The 12,756-nt window shown below is 36.3% G+C and overlaps 1 protein-coding gene across 1 annotated transcript in view; it reads right to left on the bottom strand.

Moving 5' to 3' along the window:
• TRPC4 (transient receptor potential cation channel subfamily C member 4) overlaps positions 1-12,084 on the bottom strand; it is a 168,254-nt gene extending 156,170 nt beyond the window's left edge. The window contains exon 1 of the mRNA XM_007447179.1: positions 11,885-12,084. The gene's annotated coding sequence lies outside the window, so the exon portion shown is untranslated. The remainder of the gene's footprint in view (positions 1-11,884) is intronic.
• Between the last annotated feature and the right edge of the window lie 672 nt (positions 12,085-12,756).

Genomic DNA, 12,756 nt, shown 5'->3' with positions numbered 1-12,756 from the left:
TCCTGAGCTAATAAAAAAAAGCAGATTAAACATTCCAAAACTCCTTTGCAGTTGCTATATTCATCTCTCTGTGGGTATAATTATGTATCTATACTAAACCATATAAGTATAATTTCTTTCTGTTAAACATTTTGACTCAATTTTTTGGCATTAAATTCAAAATATAGAAGAAGTATTTGTGTTTCTGACTATGATAGAATGGCACGTAGTGGACTAACACTCCTTCTGATAATGTTTAGAAAAGCTGGGTAAATATGAACAAACAAGCAAATAAATCTCTGTCTAAAGAAAAGTTCCAATTATCGTACTAAGTAAAGCAAGTCAGAGAAAGACAAATAGCATGTGATATCACTTATACGTGGACTCTAAAAAAATGACACAAATGAACTTATTTACAAAACAGAAACAGACTCACAGACTTAGAAAACAAACTTATGGTTACTAAAGGGGAAAGTTGGGCAGGGAGGGACAAATTAGGAGGTTGGGATTAACATATACACACTGCTACATATAAGATAGACAATCAATAAGGACCTAGTGAATAGCACAAGGAACTCTACTCAGTACTCCGTAATAACCTATATTGGAAAAGAATCTAAAAAAGAATGGATATATGTATATGTATAACTGAATCACTTTGCTGTTTACCTGAAACTAACACAGCATTGTAAATCAACTGTACTCCAATATAAAATAATTTTTTTAAAAATCAACTTAAAAAAAAAGAGAGCTGCAGAGCTGACTAGGACTTCAGAAGCCAATATCTCAGTTAGGGAGAAACCACAGAGAGATGACCTGACCTTCTACAAACCACATTTCCCCTCAATGCATCTGCCAAGGCAAATACAAGTTTCTCATGTCCTGGTAAGAAGGGAGACAGATGGAAGTGAGTCTCACACTCAGCAGCAATTTTCTCAAAGCATTTGTTAAAATCTTAAGCTTTGCAGGAAAATAAGTAAGACACTTATCAGAAAGCTGCTGAAATTTAGAGTATTCATCAATCTCGCAAAAATGCAGAGGAAAAATTCATATTCAGGAATCTTCAAGGAGACGTGATTTATTAAATAGCCAAGGTTCTCAGACCCTGGGGTCTTATAACATATCAACGGGGTCAACTAGGGGTTTATGGGCTTGCAAAGTCTGAAATTAGCCTCTCATCAGCTTAGGTTCTGGTTGGATTAAGATGTTTACTCCCATTTTATCTGCCTTCCAGAGGATAGATAAAGCTATTAAAAATATCCAGATTACAGCACAGAGAGCAAAAATGTATGGAAATACATTAAAAGAATTAAAAGAATACTAGAAATATGACACAGACTAAAAAGGAAAAAAAATGTGTAACTAGAGGTGTTAAGGGGGAATAAAGGTAGGTGCAAAACTACCTCTGAAGAGATAATGACCAAGAATTTTCCAAAACTGATTTCAAGCCATATTTAAGAAATGTTCCAAAAGCCAAGCAGCAGAAATCCAAAGAGATCACTTCAGTACATGACTGTAAAACTACTGAAAACGAAAGACTAAAAGAAAACATAAAGGCAACCAAAAACAAAGAACACGTTGCCTTCAAAGGAGCCACAATCAAACTGATGGCTGACGTTTCAGCAGAAATGATAGAAGTCAAAAGTCAATTGAGTGGCATAAGGTACTGGAAGAAAATAATTTTTACTCTAGAATACTATAACCAATGGAAATAGCTTTAAAAGTGAGATCAAATAAAAACATTTTCAATCAAACAAAAACTGAGAAAAATTTTTGCCTACATACTGACACTAAACATGCTGGAGAGAACTCTTGGTTGCCCACAGAGGCATGGTGGTGCTACAAGGAAGAGAGGGCATATAAAGACAGCAGGTGTAGCATCTGCAATTATAAAAATAAAAAAAGAAAACCAAAATAAAACAGATTTATAATTGTTCTTGAAAAAAATTAAAAAATTAAATCTATCCAGCTCAGCCCACCCCTCCACCAAATGCATGTATGTCAGCGTGCATAAAATTTTATTTTTTAAAAGATCAGTATACTGTCCCTCAAGTTTATTTCCACTTTCTTCTGTGATAAGAAAGAAAGACAACTATAGTTCATCAATAGTCAGGTAAATGTTTTGCATTGTTTGGTCTTACACATATATGTGAAATAATTGGCAAACACTTTCAAAGTACTGCTGTGAATTTTAAGAAAATAAACTGAAAGTATTTGCTGCATGAATTAAAATTAAAGGGTTAAACTCTTTTTAAAATGAATGAGTAGTTATGATGAATAAATCAGTAGTATATCTTAAGTATTTTGTTATTTCAGACAAGACATTTAAGATATTCATATAGATCTTTATAGTGAATTCATATAATATTTATCCTTATGATTATGGTCAGCATTTATTTTAGTGTAAAACACAAAAATGGTCAGAAATCCCAGCACCATCATGTAATGACTTTCCCCTCATAATGGAGCAGAGCATACAACTGACCATTTTTCTTAAACACAATAGTTTAATCGTGCCCATTGTATACCAAGAAAGAATGTAACAATGTGAAATTTCCTTTCTTAAAATCCTTTGCTTAAACCCTTCTTGATATGAAATTTTCTTAAATATATTAGAAAGAAACTTTTATCTCTAACCTAAAGAAAAGAAACTAACAAGAGTATTTTATCAGAAGTCATGATTCATTAGAGGTTGCAATGAAATTTCACCATGAACACAGAGCCTTACCACAATTTTATAAATGTTCAGAGAAATAAATGTTCATCATACTTGTCATCTACATATGGAAGTACCCTGATCTGGTAGAGGCAGCAGGGAATGTTGGTTCCTATACGGCCATTTCTCTGTCATCAGCCTCCAGTCTATGAGGGAGCAGCCTTAAACACAGGACCAATTAGACAACTGAAGATGCCCATCTGTAGATATGAGGACGGAGTGCAAGCAGTAGATATTATTGAATGCTGTACTGGAAGTGAACCGAAAGGTATATGAAACCCTTCGAGCAGTCACTGTCTTTGTTATACCTGTACATCCATTTTATTATGATTCAAATCAAAATAAATTCTGGCAGACTCTGAAACACTCCTAAAAGCTATTGAATACCGATGCATTCTATGAGCAGAGGTTATCTTTAACCACATTAAATAATTGACACATAATCCTTATATATTTTTATAGATGAGAAGATCTTGACTCATAAGATAGTAGTTCAGTTTTCAAATAACTCTTTAAATAAACTGAAACGAATCAAGGTTATATGGTTCAAATATAACTAAGTTATTCAACAGTGGATCATTTCAAATACTCAATTTGTTGAAAAAAAGTGGTAATTTTAATATTTAATTGTTCCCAATATTTCAATTATATCAATGTAATAACTAGTAAGAAAATATTTAAGAAGATTAGAAAGTTAGGTTTTAAAATCTGGTTTTAGTGATTCACTGTTAAGTACAACTGACAAAAGCAGTTTTTGTTCTTCAGGATAGATTTTTTGATATTTTATATGTTGGGAAAAATTCTTTAGCATAAGCACTATTATAATGAAATGTTTTTTCATTAAGGCTTCTTTTATTCATGAAAGGGCAAAATTACTTGCTGCTTCACTCTGTTCCATGAATGTGCTGGAGTGCTAAATGAAAATATACGGTTCAGTTCTCTAAGTAGTTTGCACGTTACAAATCAGAATGTTAAGCTGTGAGGTTAAAATGAACCAGATAAGCAAAGAAGTCTTTTCCTTCTGCCAACATTTTCTTTTTATACAGCACATACAGAGAGACATATCTTTTTTTTTTTAGATACAAAGCTATTTAATATCCTACAGAGCAATAATAACCCGAATATTTGAGTGTTCTTTAAAAATATTTTTTTCTCTTTAATTGTAGAGGCTATTAGAGGCTTAGAGACAGGAACTCTGATTATTTCACATGATAACTCTCAGACAATAAAAACTTCTGGTAGAGTGGATAGTCCTAGGGATGTACTCCCCCAAACATGATTCTAAAAACATGAATGTAGCTCAGTGCAGTTCCCTTTTTGTTCCCAATATTTAAGACCATGAGGTAGCTGGCCTATTTCGAGGCCTTCAATTCATGCTCAGCTGTAGACAGAAGAGCTTCCTAGAAACCCTAACAGTGGATACTGAGAACTCTTAGATGATTCTAGGATAGGTTCATCCATCTAAGAATATCTTGAGCCAAAGTTTTTCATGTACCAAGGCAAAGGGATAGGGGGGTGAGGATCCAAGTCAAGATATCCCTAGCTCTAAAACTGGCTTCTTCTCTTAGGTTTGCTTCATTGGTTCAAAGGGCCATTGGCCAACATGTGGCTGTATCACCATAAATCCATCAAGACTTTGGATCTCCTAAAATACATCACCTTTGAATGGTAATTCAGTAATATCTATATATAAAAGGAAAGCACCATCTTTAACAGTGTCAATAATACTATTTAAATTTAACATAAATTTCTGGTTGGAAACTCTAACCCCTACCCTTACAGAAAACAATTGGAGGCAAGGAAGATGCATTTGGATTTCTTCCAACATGACCTGATGTTATTTTTTTTAATTCCAAATATAGACTATATTTATTTTAGCATGACTTGTTATTTTCCTAATAAGTTTTCTATTTCCATGAGAAGAGATCAGGTGACAATGAAACAGCAAAACATCAGCAAGATAACAGGGGACACTAGAACATGTTAAGAGGCTTATGAGAATCCTTTTTGGAAATCTTAAACCAAAAGGTAGTATGTGCCTCTCTGTATGCTCAGCATCTAGTAGAGTGATTGCCATGCAGTAAGTAAGTCCTTCATGAAGCATTCTATATGTGTGTATATGTATCATATATGTATATAGTATTTTTAAAAACCATTTGGTAAGATTTGAGCATTTGCTTAACAAAAGACTTGAATTAGATGAACTTCCAAGTCATTCATTACATATCTAACCTTTCTACAGGGACACTAATACATTGGCAAAAAACTTCTTTTGCCTTTTATAGGCTACTTTACCCTCTTTGCTAACAATTTTTATCTCCCTGTCTCTGATAATTACTCTGTAAGCATCATCTTAAGATCTCATCCCCAGGAGCAATCTCCCACTCTGTATCATTCTGTACTACTTATATAGCATTATATATAGCTATATGTACAGGTTTACATACATGTACAGTACATACAGATGGAGATATATATAATTTATGCTTAATTAATGAATTTAAATGCAGGTTTTAAGGGCTGGTATATGTTTAAATGCAAATATATCTATATCTATATCTATATCTATATCTATATATAGATATATATTTCTACACAGTTAAATGAATCCCAACATTGCTTGTCAAACTACAACTATCACAGAAGAGAATTCATTTAAAGTGTAGCCTTCAATGTGATCTTCAGTGTATACAGCCTAAAGATTTTATGTAAAGAGATCTTTACATAAAACGATACCCATGCTTCACAAACAGTAAGGATGATTATATATAAAGCATGATAGATTCTCCATCCTTCACTCAATGTACACTATGCATCACGCCTGTCCTTTCATCCTTCCATCATATTTGGGGGGATTCATATTGGTATGTGACCAGTTCCTTGAAAGAACAGCATATTAAAATAGAGGTTGAGCATAGCAGATGACAACAATCACCCATGCATTCATTTATTCCATTCACCCATTCAAAAAGCATATGTTGAACACTAATTATCCTAATTCTGTGAAAATGAAAATTACAATCCAATGAGCTATGAACTATGATCCTGGTATGCACAGGGTACTAGCTTACACAATTGTGTTGTTTCTCCACTATCATTTAGAGGTAAAATATGTTAAAAGTGTAGCAGAGTACCTGAACACTCTTCATAAACTTTCATTTGTAAGAATTTTACTCTTAATAAAGTAGAATAAAAAGACTAAAAGTACACCAACCGCCCTCCAAAAAATAAAAGCTCATGCCACCCACAGTTGGACATCATATACTGTCAAGGTTTTGACATGAATTTTTAGCTTAATTTACCAAATCTAATCACGCCAAAGAAGTCTCTGACTTTCTTTAGTTCAGTAGGTATTCCTGAGAAATACTTGTTTTGTTCTCTTTCAACTCTAATCACACTTCTCATGGTGTAATAGAACTAAAACCCCCTCCTAAGAATTTCAGCACAGCACCACTTAAACTAAAGCACATTAATAATATGATTGGTTATATAAATCCTGTGAAAATGAGCATTATAGTTGACTGAAAGTTATGACTGAAAGTTATGTCCATTGAATAATGGACAAAAAAGTTGACTGAAATTTATGTCCATTGAATAATGGTGGGTTATGTTTATAACATAGGAAGTAATATGGTACTCACTATATCACATAAGTGCAAAGTTATCATTATAATGGCTTCATTAGTTAAATAAATATGCTCACAATTATATGCTCGCAATGGAATTATAAAACTGAAATAAATTAAGTATGCTTAATTGCAAAAGCGTAATATTTTTGACAGTCAAAGTCACTTAAAAACTCACACATTTCTTGAGCATTCTCTGGGTTTCTTAAAGGAGTTTACTGTCTAGTTCAGGAGATATACCTCTACCCATCTGCAAGGCAGAATATAACAAGGGTTTTCCTTGTGTTTATACGCACGACACCTGGAGACATAAAGGAAACTTTCAAGGAGACAGTGATATTGAGCTAGGTTTTGGTGCCTGGAGAACATTCTGACAGGAAGCAATAAGGGAAAAGTTATTCTGTACAGAGGGAGCTTTGCCAGCAAAGGCAAAGATGAAGATCTAATTTGTGTGTCACTCATCAATTTATTCAATTATTCATTTACTAACATTCAAACAATATCTACTGAAAGGATATCACTTCAGTGCTAATTTTTGTAATGGTATGACATATATTCAAAAAAGTTATTTCCTCAGTTTTTGACATCAATAGGTTTCTGGATTTAAGCACATTGGTTTTAAATTCAGGTGTAGGTTTAAAAAAAAAAAAAAACCCATGGCAAGTTTGTTAAAATGTGCCACCAGCTGACAGATATCTTCTGGGATGCATGAAAGAGCACTCCCCTCATTAAATACCAAGAGACATGCAAAATAATTAGGAGCTTAAAATGAAAACAAAACAAACACTTGTCTAGAAATTTCATATAACACTAATAAGATGCAAAATAAACCTTTCTTAACATGACTGTGTTTTGTACAAAGACATTTTATCAACAGCCTGCAGATGTTCTAAAGTTTTGAATGACAATTTTTTATTTAGAAATTATAATCTCATGACTATTTAAAAATGTATTACCTTGAATGCTATCCATGAAAATAAGCCTTTTTTTCTTTCCACATATGTTACATTTAGATTCGAGAGTAAGAAAGGAAATAATTTTAAGAAACTAGCTTGAGCTGAGTAGCTCATCTGCTGCTCTGCTTCAAAACCCATGGAGCTTTAGTTAAGAGTATTGTTTCAAATTCTAGCCTCGTAATGGGGTCTAGCCTCATAATTATGTCCCAGTGTTATAACATTTGAAAAATTAAAGCAATAAATGGCTGCAAGAATACAATGAATTTATGGATCTTGTTAAAAGATTACTAATTTTATTTTGGAGACCGTAAGAATCAAGTAAAAAGAGTATTGGCTTTAGAATCAAGTAGACATGGGTTCAAATCCTGACTCTACCATAAAGCAGCTTTGTGATTTTTTTTTTTTTTTTTTTTTTTTTTTTTTTTTTTTTTTTTTTTTTTAGTAATTTAGTCTTTTCAGATTTGTTAAAAGGTAGTAATAATACCTTAGTGTTAGGGTAGATGTGAAGAAAAATGTGAGAAAAAAAATTTTGTTCTAAGTTTCTAGCATAGCTCCTGGCATACCTTAAGTACCCATAAATAATGGTCCCCTCTCTTTTTCCTCCTTTCCTTTTTTCATAATAGTTCCTGTTTTCCTGCCTTAAGTAAAATTTACTCTTGATAATATTTGTTCAAGGAATGACTTATGGTAACTTTTTCAGCATATTTCAAAAACATAGCAAACTACAGGCAGAGTGTAACAAATGCATATCTGATTCATTACATTTCACTTGCCATTTCTCAAAAAGAATGCAGTGTGCTAGATAAAGCCATCAAGGCATGTTTTTAAATTAACGTTTTACTTAATATTTCTAATTTTATGAATAAAACTGTGCCCATGTGTCATCTGTTGCTTCTCAAGAAGCTGTCACTCAGTGACACTGCTGTGTTTCAAAGGAAACATTTTTATAAGGATTGACAAAACATACACTAATATTAATGGGATATCAGTTAAAAGAAAAGATCAAGTACTGAAACTATTGTCTCTCTTTTATAACCTGTTTAACTGAAACTGAACTTTCAGAGGGATCACTGAGATTTTTTAAAAATTTAAGTATATCTACATTTACTGAATAGTTCATGGAACAATGTAGTTTTAAATTGATACATTTCCAATGCATGTGTCTTTAATTTTCAGTTTCACAAATGAAGAGCTTCTCCTAAATGTATTTTTTCATCCTACCGTATTTTGGTAGTACTAATGTTTTCAGAGATCAGGTCTTTATTTGTACTTATTAAAAAGATACAGCTATGATATTACATCCCTGATCAAAATATTCTCAAATCTCTTAAAATATTAAGGTCTCAATGCATCTTGGAGGATTAGAACTAGAAAACATAAGGAGAGGAAAGATAGTTCTAAAGCAGTTTTTCATCACAACTAGATAGAAGAAAATGTCCAATTTAAGTTGGGTTGAATTAACAAGTTTTAATGTTTATTTGGTATGAGTATGTGTTGTGCGGCATGATGAAGCATAAATTAGGTGAAAAGATAAGGTTTTTGTTTTGAGCTGTCTCTTCATCATTTTTTTTTTTTTTTTTCCGGTACGCGGGCCTCTCACTGTTGTGGCCTCTCCCATTGCGGAGCACAGGCTCCGGACGCGCAGGCTCAGCGGCCATGGCTCACGGGCCCAGCCGCTCCGCAGCATGTGGGATCTTCCCAGACCGGGGCACGAACCCCTGTCGCCTGCATCGGCAAGTGGACTCTCAACCACTGCGCCATCAGGGAAGCCCCATCATTTTTAATAAGAACCAAAATGCTTATGGTGGGTTTTCCATAGATATTAAAGAGGTGAGTAACACTAGTTTCAGTTTGGCCCAGACAATACAACGTGGGAGGAAAAGATGCACATTAGAATCTGATCTCATAAAATGTTCAGCAATTATGATTTTGAAAAAAGAAAAGTTAATAGTTTATTATATTCCCTTCATCTAGCTTGTTTTTAAAAATAAACCAAGCACATTTTCATAAGAAAATATTCAATCCACAGTTTTACTTTCCTAGCTAGTGTTTAGCATTTCTTCTATATCTTTATTTACAAAATCCTTTATCTCTTGGAGCACTGATATTCACAATATTAACTACCGAACAAAAGTGTGCATGTCTTTATTTTTGTTCCAATATATGAATTAATTAGAAAAGGCAGATTGTCAGTTTTCAGTTGCTAAATATAATGTTGATAATCTGAATTGCCATAACTTATCCTGACAATTAAACATGCAGGCATAAAACTAAGACCATATTTTCTACAATATATTTGTGAAAGTATTTTCAATTCAGTGGGGTTAATCAGTGCATCCCTAGAGGTTATTATTATACTTCAATAGAAATTTATCACATTTATAATAGGGTTTACGTTTAAAAGTTTAAAATGTATGTACTGAACACGATATTCAAATTCCCCTAATCAGACAGAATAAAAGCAATGTCTGGTGTTTCCTACTTATATAAAGTATGCATTAATAAAGTTTATCTTATGTGGAAAGTTATTTGCTCTCTTACCATTTTAATAATCAAAGTGGCCATAAAATTCATATAGAACTTTAATTTTCTCAAGGTTTTCTCTTTGCATTTTGAACTTGGCTTTACAGGAATAACTGCCACAGAAAAATAAATAATGTAAAAATTACAAAATGTTAAAGCTTATAAGTAATGGAAAATTTATTCCATCTCTTATATCTGTGAGAATGACCATTAAGCAAGTAAATTGAAACTTACTTTTCAAAAACCAAGATTTTCAGAGTTAATATTTGACAGGATTTACTAAAGACACATGTTTCTTTTACCTGTTGAGCTGAGATAAATTATGCTTTGATGAATGCCCATGTTCCTTTAAGCTCTTAACTAAGTGGAAGAACTTTTCTAAATTCGCAATTACAAATCTTCTTGCAATGCCTTAAACTGTCTGCCTACCTAACTATATATTCATTCACTCAATGAATATTAAGTACATCTTATGTATCAATTTAATTAACCTGTTAGTACTTCTCTTTGTGTGTAACCTTCTTGGCACTTCACTCCACAACGGCAAGCTTAGCAGGGTAGCTGAGCTCTGATCAGCTCTACTGAAAGGGTCTCCAGCTCTGTGGTCTCATCCATGAACAATGAAAGTGCTTGCTTTCTTTCTACCTGTACTAACCGTCCATTAATTCAAGACATTTGCATAAAATACGTTGATAAAGCCAGTTTAACTTCTGCCGACATACTGATTTGCATTAACTGCATTAATTTATAAATCTAGTTTTTAAAATGCTTCTTAAGCAATATCTTACTAAATTTTGATTCTAATATTCGAACTGCTAGTTATCCCTTTATCTTATTGATTCTTTGCCTTCCATACTTAAAAGAGAGGTGTTTCTTGGTCTACTGTCCGGGTGAACAGAAGTAGGTATTACAAATCTAAGTATAAATAGCCAACCATAACACAGTGATGACGATTTCAATGTTTTAACATATCCACCCACTCTTACTCTCCCTAATTCAGAATTAAAAAAAAAAACACACACAACAAACTCTAGCTAACCTTTTCTCTTAAAGAATTTGTAATACGTTTCTTGCAGCAATTACTGTAATAGGAAATCCAGAAAGTATATGAGAACGGAATTTTTTTTTTCAGTGTTACAAGTCTGTTTTAAATTTCCTTTTAATAAAACAAGTAAACCTTGCTTCTGTCTCCCCCTGCTCCTTCGGCTTGGTGCTTACTCAGAGTAAGCGACCTGCTGCATTTGTCCCCTGTGGATATTAACCACGAAGGGCCACCCTAAGAAACCATGTGAACAGGATTACACCATAGTGGATACAGCATGGTGAATACAGACAAGACACGGAGCTCCCTTGCCTCAATCTCTCCCAACCGTCCATCCCCTTCCAGTAGTCTCTAGTTACCTCATCACAAAAGGCAGCTGAGTTCTCAGCTAGAACAACAAGTTGTGCAGCAAACCTCAGTGATTCAGCCAAGTAGCAAACAGGGTCATTGGCTTAGTTGGAATTTCAGTTGCCAAGCAAACTAGGAATTCCTAGCCTGGGTCCAGCGACACGGATAAGTGTTTCTGTTTTTTGATAGAGAATGAAAATGACGCAGAGTATGATTGATCGACAGGATATTGATCACTATCCTTTCTTCATTACCCCAGTTTAGGTACCAGAATCTAAGGGCTCACTTATATACGCCCAGGGGCCACCAAGATCTCCATTTTCCCTAAATGCATAAAAGGCTAAAAACAGCCTTCTTTCCCAGCTCCATATCGTGGCTGCTGCTGCTCTGAGTACCATATAAGTCACACTGGAGGTTCAATCTTTGCCCTCTCCCCTGCTTTAAAGCCGTCTGCGGTGAAAGGCTGAGGACTCCAGCTCAGCCCGGGTCCATCACAGAAAGCTTCACGGACCCAGTCCCAAGCCTTAAAGAGAAACCGTGCATCCGAAGCCTCTTGAACTAGTAACCCCCCAGGGATGTCCGCCTCCCAAGAGAGCCGGCTTCCCAGGCAGCCTGAGAAACTTAACCGAGATCCCAGAAAGCAGGCGAGGTATAGCTCGGGTCAAATGGAGCTCTGAGGCGACACCCTCTTTACCTGCAAAGTTGCAATCTTCTGGCTGAAGAGGGCTCGAGTCAAGGTCGGCGGCGCGGGCGCTTTGCCGGGTGAGAGCACGCCCGGCAAATTCCAACGGGATTTCCTTAGTCTCCGCCGAGTTTTGGAGCATTCCAAGGAAAACGCACGAAGCTGGAGCCCACGCAGCTGGCACCGAACTGGGCGGAGTGAGGATGCTCTGAGGGTGATGCCACGGGAGGCGGGGGAGGGGAGGCCCTGGAGGGGGAGGGGAGCTCCGGGGGATGAGAACCTCGCCCACCCTCGCCCCAACGGACCCCTCCGGATAAAGTTAGCGTTCCCACGGCTGTTGGCCGAAGAACCCAGAGGAAGGCACTCCTCCCTCCATCTCCGGCGGCTGCCTGACTCGGGATCCGCACAGACCGGGTTCGGAGGGGACCACTCGGGAAGATGCGCGTCCCACGCACCGCTCTGCCTGGCGGTGGATGGGACCCGCGCGAGGGCAGGACCCCGGCTCGGCTGCCCAGGAATACCCTCCGCCTCCCGGGGCCAAATGTTTGGGGTGAACCAAGTGTTTGGGGGCAGGCGAGCTCACCACAAACCAGCGGCCATCCAGCCCTGTCGGTGGCCAGAACCCACCCAGTGATCCTGGAGGCGAGCCAGACACACCTCTAGGCTCCGGGCGAGCTCTGCAGGCTGCCCGACTCCAGTTCGCGTCAGGACCCGGCTTCTGAGCACCCTGCTCCTACCCTAGTAAACAAGCACCCGGGCGGCAGGTCGCCTGACTTGAAAAAGTAACCGCCACCCTCACCCCGTAACTCTCAAAGCTTCTCCCACTCTGGCTCTTCTGGGGTCCCGGCACCCGCTCTCCCGTCCTCAAGGTGTCAGACTTCCCC

This window comes from Lipotes vexillifer, unplaced genomic scaffold (assembly GCF_000442215.2).
Source record: "Lipotes vexillifer unplaced genomic scaffold, Lipotes_vexillifer_v1.1 scaffold541, whole genome shotgun sequence".
Lineage (NCBI taxonomy): Eukaryota > Metazoa > Chordata > Mammalia > Artiodactyla > Lipotidae > Lipotes > Lipotes vexillifer.
This window is presented reverse-complemented; position numbering and strand designations above follow the sequence as displayed.